Genomic DNA, 12,616 nt, shown 5'->3' on the forward strand with positions numbered 1-12,616 from the left:
GCCTTGCACGGGGTAGTGCTCGGAAGTACACCAGGGAAATTTGGAGTGCGGTAAGCCTTGCACGGGGTAGTGCTCGGAAGTACACCAGGGAAATTTGGTGTGCGGTAATCCTTGCACGGGGTAGTGCTCGGAAGTACACCAGGGAAATTTGGTGTGCGGTAAGCCTTGCACGGGGTAGTGCTCGGAAGTACACCAGGGAAATTTGGTGTGCGGTAAGCCTTGCACGGGGTAGTGCTTGGCAGTACACCAGGGAAATTTGGTGTGCGGTAAGCCTTGCACGGGGTAGTGCTCGGAAGTACACCAGGGAAATTTGGTGTGCGGTAAGCCTTGCACGGGGAAGTGCTTGGCAGTACACCAGGGAAATTTGGTGTGCGGTAAGCCTTGCATGGGGTAGTGCTCGGAAGTACACCAGGGAAATTTGGTGTGCGGTAAGCCCTTGCACAGGGAAGTGCTTGGCAATACACCAGGGAAATTTGGTGTGCGGTAATCCTTGCACGGGGTAGTGCTCGGAAGTACACCAGGGAAATTTGGTGTGCGGTAATCCTTGCACGGGGTAGTGCTCGGAAGTACACCAGGGAAATCTGGTGTGCGGTAAGCCTTGCACGGGGTAGTGCTTGGCAGTACACCAGGGAAATTTGGTGTGCGGTAATCCTTGCACGGGGTAGTGCTCGGAAGTACACCAGGGAAATTTGGTGTGCGGTAAGCCTTGCACGGGGTAGTGCTTGGCAGTACACCAGGGAAATTTGGTGTGCGGTAATCCTTGCACGGGGTAGTGCTCGGAAGTACACCAGGGAAATCTGGTGTGCGGTAAGCCTTGCACGGGGTAGTGCTTGGCAGTACACCAGGGAAATTTGGTGTGCGGTAATCCTTGCACGGGGTAGTGCTCGGAAGTACACCAGGGAAATTTGGTGTGCGGTAAGCCTTGCACGGGGTAGTGCTTGGCAGTACACCAGGGAAATTTGGTGTGCGGTAAGCCTTGCACGGGGAAGTGCTTGGCAGTACACCAGGGAAATTTGGTGTGCGGTAATCCTTGCACGGGGTAGTGCTCGGAAGTACACCAGGGAAATTTGGTGTGCGGTAAGCCTTGCACGGGGTAGTGCTCGGAAGTACACCAGGGAAATTTGGTGTGCGGTAATCCTTGCACGGGGTAGTGCTCGGAAGTACACCAGGGAATCTGGTAAACTCATAGGTGTGCGGTAGCTCTTGCACGGGGAAGTGCTTGGCAGTACACCCCCATTTTCCAGGATAGGAAAAATGGGAAATATGAGTTCCAGGGGACAGGGAGATATCCCTGGGGGAGTGCCTCCCGACTGTCCTTTAGGAAGGATGTTGAGAAATTGGAAGAATAACCCCAAAACTACAGAAAAAGATAGGAAGAAAATGGTTAAATATTGTGTATCAGTCTGGACGAAAGAACCAATTAAAGGAGCTGCAGTATTTTGGCCAAAACACGGGTCTGACAAAGATTGGGTATGTCAGGCCTTAAATTTTTATGTTAATAACAAATTTCCATTTTCGGAAGAAGAATCGGAGTATGCAGCTTGTTGGATACAAGGAATAAATTTGGTTTTGAGCAAAAATCAGAATAAAGAGGGAAAGAAAAAGGAAGAGACAAGTGATAAATGGGACCTTCTGGATAACTTACCTCCTCCTTATAACCCCCAAGTTGCTGCAGCAGCAGCGGCTGCTGTAGCAGTTCCTCCGAAAGAAGAGACAGGAACTATAGATAACATTAGCTCTGGGAACAGGAGGTACCCCAAACTGGTAAAAGAATTAGAACAAGGTAGAAGAGGTACTGAGAATTTTGCCTTCCCTGATACTAACAGCGCTAACACTAACTGTGTATCCTCTTAAGTGAACTTCCCCCCCTCCTTACCAGCAGAGAGGTTAGGAGTTTCCTAGGACCTAACTTATACTCTTGGGGAGGGGGAATTATGTATATAAATATGCTGTTTACAGGGAAAGAAATGGGAATGATCAGGAGGAGAGCTGCAATACAAAAATGGGAAAGAACTCATCCTCCAGGACCAGGGGTAATACCGGCAGGGCAGAAATAACCACTTGCCGATCCTGGCTGGAAGAATAATAGTGTGCAACACAGAAATCATATGAGAGACTTGGGGTCAGAATGAGAAAGTACTTGGGGATGAATCCTGAGGACCCGGTATCCCAAGGGCTCTTGAAAGTTCATTTTGTGATTGAAGCCTGGCAAGATGCACAGAAGATGCTCCAGAAGGTGGGGGGGATGTAGTGAACAGTCACTGGGGGGCCCTCCTGTGGGAGGCCCTGAACGTGTGTGTCAAGAGGGGAGATGAGAAGGAAAAGCAGAGAGTGAAACTAATGGTATTGACAGTGTAGCAGGTAGTGAGGCAGAGGGTTGGAGAAAGAGGAAGAAAATCTTCAGGGGGAGTCAGGGCCAGGATGGAAAAGAGGGGAAGAGAGATGAAGGAATGGCAGGCAAGGAAAGCTACCCGTGTTGTGGCCTGAATCTTAGCAGGGACAGGCTTTGATAGGATGTTTTAAGTGTGGGCAGGCTGGCCACTTCAGGTAGGAATATCCGGAGTGGAAGAAGGAGGAGAGAAGGAAAATGGGATGAGGGAGAAAGGTATGGAATTAAGTTGGCTAATGACTGAGACTTTGGAGAAAGTACAGGCTGGAGAAAGATAGGAAGAAGTGTTAAAAAGGGTTATTAAAGGTGTTAAAGGTGTGGTATGTATTGTTTGACAGAGCTGTTTTTTTTGAATGAGTTGGGAAAGTTGAATGAGCAGGGAAAGAGGATGTAGGCACTATCTAAGTAACAGTCTAGAAGTTTTGGTATATTTGCTGTGGTGTTTGGTCAGTTTCCCAAGTATCGAGAAGGGGCGGGGGCGGGGGGGGGGGGCAGCATGCTCCACCAGGGGCCTCTCCACAGGCCGCAGGGGGCTTCGGCTCCGGCGCCTGGAGCGCCTCCACCCCCTCCTTCTGTGCTGACTTTGGTGTCTGCGGGGAGGTTTCTCGCTCCTTGCTCTCCCAGCTGCTGTTGAGCAGCAGGTTTTTGTTTGTTTGTTTGTTTGTTTTCGTGGATGTGCTCTCACAGAGGCACGGACTGTGTTGCTCATGGCTTGGCTCTGGGCAGTGGTGGGCCCCTCTGGGGCCGGATGAAATTGTCCCTTATCTGCCACAGGGTGGTTTCTGGATTCTCCTCGTGGGGGCTGCCACTGCAGCCCCCTCCCGAACCTTGCCATCAAACACAATACACAGGGGCAGCTAGGTCATTACTGGCCTGTAAAATATCAGGGATTAAATTAACTAATGAAACCCTAACAAGTGATGGGGGTAGAAGGGGCTGGGATAACAGTGCCACCTTTGGGGGATACCAAGCTGAGACTAGGGGATAAAATGATCTCTGGGCAATTATTGTATGTACCCAAGGCAGGGACTAACTTGTTGGGAAGGGATTTGATGATGAAATTGGGCATTCAAATAGTAAATTGTTAGACTGGAATAACAGTGGTATTAATGGAGTGCTCTCAGGCCCTGAGAGCAAAGATATATTCACCTCTGACTGGAAAGACTCTGAAGTGGGGGCGGAAGCAACAATACATATGGACAGTTTTACCTCAGGGGTTTACAGGGCCTCCGATTAATTTGGGCAAAGTTCTAGAACAGATTTTGGAGCAATTCCAACCTCCCAAGGAGGAATTTCTGTTACAAAATGTGTATGATCGTTTATTGTCAGGACAGGAGAAAACAGTTGTGAAGGAAGCTACTAACAAGCTATTCAACTTTCTGGGAAAGCAGGGCTTGGGAGTATTGAAAAATAAATTACAATACGTAGAAAGAGAAGTCAGGTATTTAAGGCATCTAATGTCTGAGGGAAAACTGAGAATAAATCCAGAGAGGATTCAGGGAATTGTTGAAAACTAAGAAAGAACTAAAAAGTTTTTAAGAGAGATTTCTTTAAGGAATCAGGAGCCACGAAGCCTGAGGGAAAATGGATACTCCCTGATGGGAGAGAAATGCTGAATAAAGCACCAAGGAGGCAAATATGATGTTTTACATCAAGAGAGTCATTGGGAGATGCAAGCAATGTGTGATGTTGTGCTAAGAAAGTATGTCTGTGTAGGAATACACACTTTAGTGAAGCAAATATGCAGAGGATGTACCATATGTCAAAAGGCAAATAAAAAGGTCATTTGTAACTAACCTAGAGGGGGACGGGAGCCAGGGATTCGACCTTTACAAAGTATACAGGTAGACTTTACTGAGTTACGTAAAGGAGGGAGATTTAAGTACTTGTTTGTCCTAATTGACCACGTGACTGGATGGGTGTAAGCTTTCCCCTCTGTATCTGCCACTGCAAACACGGTGGCTAAGGTATCACTGGAGCAAATAGTCCCTAGATATGGGATAGCTGAAAACATTGATTCAGATCAAGGAAATAATTTCACTTCACAAGTACTGCAAGGGTTAATGCAGGCCTTAGAGATTGAGTGGGATTTTCACACCCCCTGGCACCCCTCCTCTTCTGGGAAGGTGGAGCGAATGAACCAGACATTAAAGAAGCAATTAACTAAATTAGTGTTAGAAACCCAACTTCCTTGGGTAAAATGCTTACCTTTAGCACTCCTCCAGGTTCAAACAGCACCAAGAAAGGATATAGGAATATCACCATATGAGATGCTGTTCGGATTACCCTATCTGGGCAGAAGGGATGAGATACCACAATTCGAAACAAGAGAGTTTTCTTAAGAACTGTATTCTGGGGTTGTCCTCTTCTTTGTCATTTCTCAGGACCCGTGGGAAATTGGGTCCTGATTCAGACCTGGAAAGGATCAACTCCGGCCCGAATGGGAAGGACACTTCCAAGTACTACTAACCACTGAAACAGCCATAGGAACTGCAGAAAAAGGTTGGACTCACTATACTCAAGTGAAGGCATCCGTCGACCCTAGTACCTGGGAAGCTGTTCCTACAGAAGACTTGTTGGAAGCTGAAATCGAAGAGAAAAATCTCATAGTGGACTCTGAGCAGGATAAGAGCTTGCAATTGTAAACTAACCTTTTATTTTCACAGGTAACTAATGAGTGTGACTTGTGCTTGAGAGAAAGGACTGGCCTATAGTGAACTGAAGTGTTCCCAAGGGGGGTTTGTTATGGTAGTAGTGTATATCTTATTCTTTGTATTGATAATTATTTGGAAACCTAAGGTTTAAAAATAATGACAGGGAAAAATCAATTATTAATTTTGTTTTTAGTGATTGTAGGCCTCAGAGAAAGTCTTGGTCAATTGGCAACTTGGAAAAGGCATGACCAGATAATAGTAAGATGGGATACCCCATAAAAATATGGGTGAATGTGACAGAGGGTTATGTACCGCAATCTGTCATGTTTGATGCTTGTGAGGTGTTAGCTTGTGGAGATTTAAATGCCCAACGACAATTGAGCAGAGGGAACAAATAACTGGTAGAGACCCAACAGCCAGATTGAGAATAGCTGTATGGAAACGATCCTCTATTGCCATCAGAGAAAGGGAGAAACTCAAGGAGAAAACAGGAGAGAAAACAGGAGGCCCTCTTTGAAATGCGGCAGTTCAAACATTTGAGATTGAAACAGGGTATGGGGATGTGAATGCCTGGATAGAATGGGTCAAATATACTGTCCAGAGTCTCAACCATAGCAATTGCTATGCTTGTGCCTCGGGATGACTGATTGCCCAGATAGTGCCCTGCCCATTGGGGTGGACCAAGGATTCCCAGGGAATGCGATGTATGATTGCATTGTACCAAGAAAAGACTGCCTGGGGAAATGAGGCCTGTAAGTCTCTCTCTTTGCTATTCCCTTCCTCGCATGATAGCAATATCAGGGTTCCCCCTGTATTCTCCACAGCTATAGGTAACCATACAGCTTGCCTCTCACGGCAGGGTGTGAGTGCTACCCGGCATCTGGGAGAATTTGCCTTGTGCACGAGGACCTTGAATGCTACCGAGGACTTGATGGGAAACTATTCAAGAGTTGAGATCCCTAGGGCAGATCTCTGGTGGTACTGTGGAGGGAAGATCTTACGGTCCACCCTACCATCTAACTGGGGAGGCACTTGTGCACTTGTTCAATTAGCTATACCCTTCACCCTGGCATTTGAAAGCGAAACATCACAAATACCCAGAAGAAGTAAAAGAGGCTTAGGAATATCATTTGATGATAGAGTATACATAGATTCTATAGGGGTGCCTAGAGGAGTTCCTGATGAACAGGAAGCCAGGAATCAAATTGCTGCAGGGTTTGAGTCACTGTTCTGGTGGGTAACAATTAATAAAAATGTGGATTGGATTAATTATATCTATTATAATCAGCAGAGATTCATAAACTATACAAGAGATGCGATAAGAGGAATCGCTGAACAACTAGATGCCACCAGCAAAATGGCTTGGGAAAACAGAATAGCATTAGATACGATTCTTGCGGAGAAAGGTGGTGTGTGCGTGATGCTGGGCAACCGTTGTTGTACTTTTATCCCTAACAATACTGCCCTGGATGGCACAGTAACTAGAGCATTGCAAGGGCTTACCACCCTTGCCAATGAATTGGCAGAAAACTCAGGAACAGACACTTCCATCACAGGATGGTTGGAATCTTGGTTTGGTAAATGGAAAGGAATGGTAGTGTCCATATTTACATCCTTGATTGTAGTAGCAGGAGTTTTGACAGCCATTGGTTGTTGCATTATCCCCTGTGTAAGGGGACTTGTCCAACGGTTAATTGAAACTGCACTTTCGAAACAAATGACCATGGATCCACCACCCTACTCAGATAAGATGATGATATTAGAGGAAATGGAAAGCAAAGAAAGTGAAGAAGAGGAAGACATCTACCAAATTACACCTTAGAGCAAAATTTTGCAAAAATCAACAAATTATAAAAAGAGAAAAGGGGGGAATTGTGGGAATGGAAATGTTGTTTTTGCAGTGTTACATTGTATAGAAGGAAGGAATGTGGTATTGAAATATGCTTGCAGTGATAAGAAAGCTTAACAGAAAACCTTGTAAAATGCAGACAGCCGGACTCCTTAGAGCAATTAGGTGAAAATCACGGTGTCAAGTCAAATCAGATAAGTGATGAAACATTACCACTTCAAACAGTAAAAAAGTCAAAAGAAGCTTGAAATTTAACAGGCCAGCAACTGAAGGCCAGGCATTGTCTGTGAAGCATCAGATAGATTGTGAACCTGGATTACCCAGTCAATGGGGAAACAGGGGAGGGTCCTGTCATCAAAAAGTATATAAACTGTGTTTTGGAACTAGTGGGTGCGCTCTCCTGCTTGTGGGGCGCCCGCCATTGCAATCGCGAATAAATTACTACTTCACTGAGATCCTCGCCTGAGCCTAAGTTATTGGCTACGGAGTGTTTCTCACATCTGCCAGGCAGCTTTCCAGCCACTCATCTCCCAGCCTGTAGCGCTGCTTGGGGTTGTTGTGCCCCAGGTGCAGGACCCGGCACTTGGCCTTGTTGAACTTCATACAGATAGCCTCAGCCCATCGGTCCAGCCTATCCAGATCCTCCTGCAGAGCCTTCCTACCCTCGAGCAGATTGACACTCGTGCCTAATTTGGTGTCATCTGCAAACTTGCTGACGGTGCACTCGATCCCCTCATCCAGATGATCGATAAAGATATTGAAGAGAACTGGTGTGGGAGTGTGGCCATGGGGGTCAACAAGCCCCATGGTTGGTGATAACATCGGACTCTTAACGATGAGGCCATCAGGAATGTAAAGAGTTTTGAGGGAGCAAAGAAGGGTGATTCAGGAGATGCCATGCCGTCTAGGGTTGCTTGTTCTCCAGCCGTTAAAGCATGGAAGTTGCTGGGTGTTTGCTGTTGCCGGGCAAAGTTGTTGACCAATGAAGAGGTAGTGGAAAAGTACTGCTGTGGGGCGAATGGTATAAGAAGGGAGCCTGTCCTGAATAAGGGATAGAATGAAGTTGTGCCCTCACTCTGAGAGATGAAGTTACGCCCTCAGTAAGAGAGAGTTGAAGTTATGTCATCAATAAAGTAGTAGCAGTTACTGATCCTGAAAGAACCCTGGTGTCCGTGTGGTCATTTCGCCACAAACTGGCCCTAATACTGAGCCCTGGGGGACTCCACTAGTGACCGGCCTCCAACTGGATTTAACTCCATTCACCAGGACTCTTTGGGCCCGGCTATCCAGCCAGTTTTTAACCCAGCGAAGCGTATGCCGGTCCAAGCCATGAGCAGCCAGTTTCTTCAGGAGAATGCTGTGGGAAACGGTGTCAAAAGCCTTACTGAAATCAAGGTAAACCACATCCACAGCCTTTCCCTCATCCACTAAGCGCGTCACTTTGTCATAGAAGGAGATCAGGTTCGTCAAGCAGGACCTGCCTTTCATAAACCCATGCTGACTGGGCCTGATCGCCTGGTTGCCCTGCAAGTGCCGCATGATGACACTCAGTCTGCTCCATGAGCTTCCCTGGCACTGAGGTCAAACTAACAGGCCTATAGTTTCCCGGGTCTACCCTCCGGCCCTTCTTGTAGATGGGCGTCACGTTTGCTAGCCGCCAGTCGACTGGGACCTCCCCTGATAGCCAGGACTGCTGATAAATGATGGAAAGCGGCTTGGTCGGCTCTTCCGCCAGTTCTCTCAGTACCCTCGGGTGGATCCCATCCGGCCCCATCAACTTGCGTACATCTAAGTGCTGTAGCAGGTCGCCAACCACTTCCTCGTGGATTATGAGGGCCACATGCTGCTCCCCATCCCCTTTCACCAGCTCAGGGTACTGGGTATCCAGAGAACAACTGGTCTTGACGCTAAAGCCTGAGGCAAAGGCGGCATTAAGCACCTCAGCCTTTTCCTCATCTCTTGTCACTAAGTTTCACCCCTCATCCAGTAAAGGACGGAAATTCTCCTTAGTCCTCCGTTTCGTGTTTATGTATTTATAAAACCATTTTCTTTTATCTTTAACAGCAGTAGCCAGATTGAGCTCCAGATGAGCTTTGGCCTTTCTAATTTTGTCCCTGCAAAGCCTTACAACATCTTTATAGTCCTCCTGAGTGGCCCGCCCTCTTTTCCAAAGGTCATAAACCCTCTTTTTTTTCCTATGCTCTAGCCACAGCTCTCTGTTCAGCCAGGTCGGTCTTCTTCTGCGTCAGCTCATCTTTGGGCACGTGGGGGGGGACAGACCGCTCCTGAGCCTTTAAGATTTCCTCCTTGAAGAGTGCCCAGCCTTCCTGGACTCCTCTGCCCTTCAGAACTACCTCCCAAGGGACTCTGCCAACCAGTGTCCTGAACAGCTCAGTCTGCCCTCTGCAAGTCCAAGACAGCAGTTTTACTGTTCCCCCTCCTGACTTCGCCAAGAATAGAGAACTATACCATTTCGTGGTCACTCTGCCCAAGACAGCTCCTGACAACCACATCTCTCACCAGTCCGTCACTGTTTGTGAACAGAAGGTCTAGCGGGGCACCTCCCCCAGTAGGCTCACTAACCAGCTGAATCAGGAAACTATCTTCCACGCTCTCCAGAAACCTCCTAGACTGCTTCCTCTAAGCTGTATTGTATTTCCAGGATACGTCTGGGAAGTTGAAGTCCCCCACAAGAACAAGTGCTGACGATTTCACAACTTCTGCCAGCTTCCTGTAGAACTCTTCATCCGTCTCCACATCCTGGTTTGGTGGTCTATAACAGCCCCCCACCAGGATGCCTGCCTTGTTGGCCTTCCCACTGATCCTAACCCATAGGGACTCAACCTTATCATTCCCAGCCTGGAGTTCCACAACATCAACATCAAAAGATTCTCTAATGTAGAGAGCCACACCACCACCCCTTCTGTGCTGCCTGTCCCTTCTGAAGAGCCTATAGCCAGTCATTGCAGCACTCCAGTCATGGGAGTGGTCCCACCACGTTTCCGTGATGGCAACCAAGTCATAGCTTGCCTGCTGCACGATGGCTTCCAGCTCCTCGTGTTTGTTGCCCATGCTGCGTGCATTAGTGTAGATGCACTTCAGCTGGGCCATTGCCCTCTCCACCGGCCCTGACTTTGTTCCCCCTGGCACACCTCTAACGAGCCTTATTTCATCCCCGTCCCCCTTCTTACCTAGTTTAAAGCCCTGCCAATGAGCCCTGCCAGCTCCTGGGCTAGGATCCGTTTTCCCCTTAGATAGGTGGGACCCACCTGCAGTTATCAGGCCGGGTGCCGAGTAAATCTCCCCGTGGTCAAAAAAAACAAAACTTCTGTGTTGGCACCAGCCTCTGAGCCACGTGTTTATCAGGTGAGCTTTCCGTGTCCTCTCTGTACCCCTCCCTGCCACTGTAGGGATGGAGGAAAACACCACCTGTACTCCCGCTCCATCTACTAACTGCCCCAGTCCCCTAAAGTCCCGTTTGATAGCCTTCAGGTGGGGGTGCCACCCCTGCTGGGCTGGTCCTGTGTTGGTTTCTCCATAGGCAGCGGTTCTTTGGTAGCTGCTCCATGTGTGGGTCTGTGCTGTAGGATCCGTTGGGAGCGGGTTGCACCATCTTGGGACCTGCATGGGCAGCAGATCCCCCCCCGATCACCTGCTCCTGCATTGGCTTCTCTCCACGGGCTGCACTGTGGAGTTCTGCTCTGCCATGGTACACCATGGGCTGCGAGGGGGGACAACAACCTGCTCCATCATGGCCCTCTCCACGGGCTTTGGCTCCAGCACCTGGAGCACCTTCTCCTTCTCCTTCTTCACTGACCTTGGTGTCTGCAAGGGTATTTCTCACTCCTCACTCTCCCAGCTGCTGTTGTGCAGCAGTGTTTCGTTTTGGTTTTGTTTTCTTCCAGCTGAAACTGGCCCTTTTCTGACGTGGGAGCTTTTGTATTCTTCTCACAGAGGCCACCACTACAGCCCCCCACTACCAGAACCTTGCCATGTGAACCCAATACACTAGGGCAGCTAGGTCATCGTTGCCCTGCAAAGTATCAGGGCTTAAATTAACTAATGAAACTCTAAAAGGTAATGGGGGTAGAAGGGACTGGGATAACAGTGCCACATTCTGGGGACACCAAGCTGAGACTAGGGGATAAAATGATCAATGGGCAATTATTGTATGTACCTGAGTGTGGGAGAAGAATTCGCAGGGAGCTTTGTGCTGTTTTGTGGGAAAGGAATTCGCAGGTGGCTTCATGCTGTTTCACACGTCCCTGAGTTAATGAGGAAAACAGCGGTAGAACCAAAAACTTGAGCAAGGACGAGATAAAGTAAATTGGCTACAGTGTTAAAGATGAGCTTTGGGCAGTAGCCAATTGCTGGCTGGCTCAAGGCGCGTCTGAGGGTCTCTAACCAATTGTAAGACAGATTCGGGTGCATGGACAGCGTGTGGGGCTACGGGAAAAGTATATGTAGTGGTGAAAAATGGCAATAAAGGTCCTGCTGTTGAAGAGCCATCAGCTGTCCGTGTCGTGCTTGCCTTCAATTGGTGACCCCGACATGATCAGGAAGGAGCAGCGCTGTACGAGAGTCTGAACGGAACCCAGCCAAACGGATCAAGCTCGCAGCTGGACTGCAGCTTCGACCCTGGGACATCACCTGGAGGACAGGTGAGCGTCTGGGCATTAATCATGGGAGCTAGCCTTTCGGCAGAGGAAGAGGCTATAGTGAAATTACTAAAGCAACTCCTAATAGACAGGGGAGTAAAATATGATCCGTTTAAGATAAAGCTATTATTGAAAATTTTGCAAAAACAAGGGTTCCCCTCAATGGCTTCTACAGTATTTGATGTAAAAACTTGGGACCAAGCGGGGGAAAAAATATGGGAAGCAGCATCCAGTGGGGATACTAATGCTGCTGAGGTGATGACTACGTGGTGGCTGGTGACAGAGACTTTAAGATCGTGGCAGGCAGAAAAGGAAGTACAGAATGCCGCTGCCCAGGCAATAACAGCAGCCGAACCGAGATCAGAGCCTGCAAGGTCACCAGAGCACTGCAATTTGATAGACCTGGGGGATGACAAGGAAGAGGGCCGCGGACCGCCGCCGCAGAGCCCCTCCCCGCTGCCGCCGCAGAACCCCTCCCCGCTGACCCCCTCGGCTCCCGCCTTGCTTGCCCCTGATAATGCCTCTCTGGGAGCCCGAGCTTTCGACCCGCGGGAACGATGGGAGCTGGTGCGCCGAGAAGTGCTAAAAGACGGGGACCCGGTGGGAATGGCTTTCCCGGTGCAGGTGCGACCCAACGGTCCAAATGAATATAATGCCTTCCAATGGGATCTAATTAAGGAATTGAGAAAGACTGTGACTACATATGGATTACATGCACCATTTACTCAGTCATTGTTAGAAAACGTTATGACTGGTCACTTGCTGGTGCCGTACGATTGCCGTCAGATAGCCGCGATGATTTTAACGCCAACACAAAAATTACTCTGGGAGCAAAAATGGAAAGAAGCGTGCGAATTGGCCGCCCTGCGTAACCTGGACCGGCAGCCCGGCGACCCCCTCCGGGGAGCCGGGATCCCACAGTTGATGGGGACTGAGCCGTTATTTGATCCGAGATTGCAGGCTAGGCTCAACGATGCCATCTTGCGGCAGTCCGCGTCTCTGGCCTTCCAGGCTATGTTGAAGTTGCCTGAAGTTGGAAAAGTCCAGCCATCATTTACCAGCATTA

At 48.6% G+C, this 12,616-nt stretch overlaps 2 long non-coding RNA genes across 2 annotated transcripts in view; one reads left to right on the plus strand and one right to left on the minus strand.

Annotated features, from left to right (window-relative positions):
- The window catches only part of LOC136788622 (uncharacterized), a 69,362-nt gene extending 62,016 nt beyond the window's left edge, over positions 1-7,346 (plus strand). Inside the window, exon 2 of the long non-coding RNA XR_010827263.1 lies at positions 4,774-7,346. This is a non-coding gene — a long non-coding RNA (uncharacterized lncRNA). The remainder of the gene's footprint in view (positions 1-4,773) is intronic.
- The window catches only part of LOC136788623 (uncharacterized), a 314,374-nt gene that overhangs the window by 57,743 nt on the left and 244,015 nt on the right, over positions 1-12,616 (minus strand). The window lies entirely within an intron of this gene.

This window comes from Anser cygnoides, chromosome W (genome assembly GCF_040182565.1).
Source record: "Anser cygnoides isolate HZ-2024a breed goose chromosome W, Taihu_goose_T2T_genome, whole genome shotgun sequence".
In the NCBI taxonomy this organism is placed as follows: Eukaryota; Metazoa; Chordata; class Aves; order Anseriformes; family Anatidae; genus Anser; species Anser cygnoides.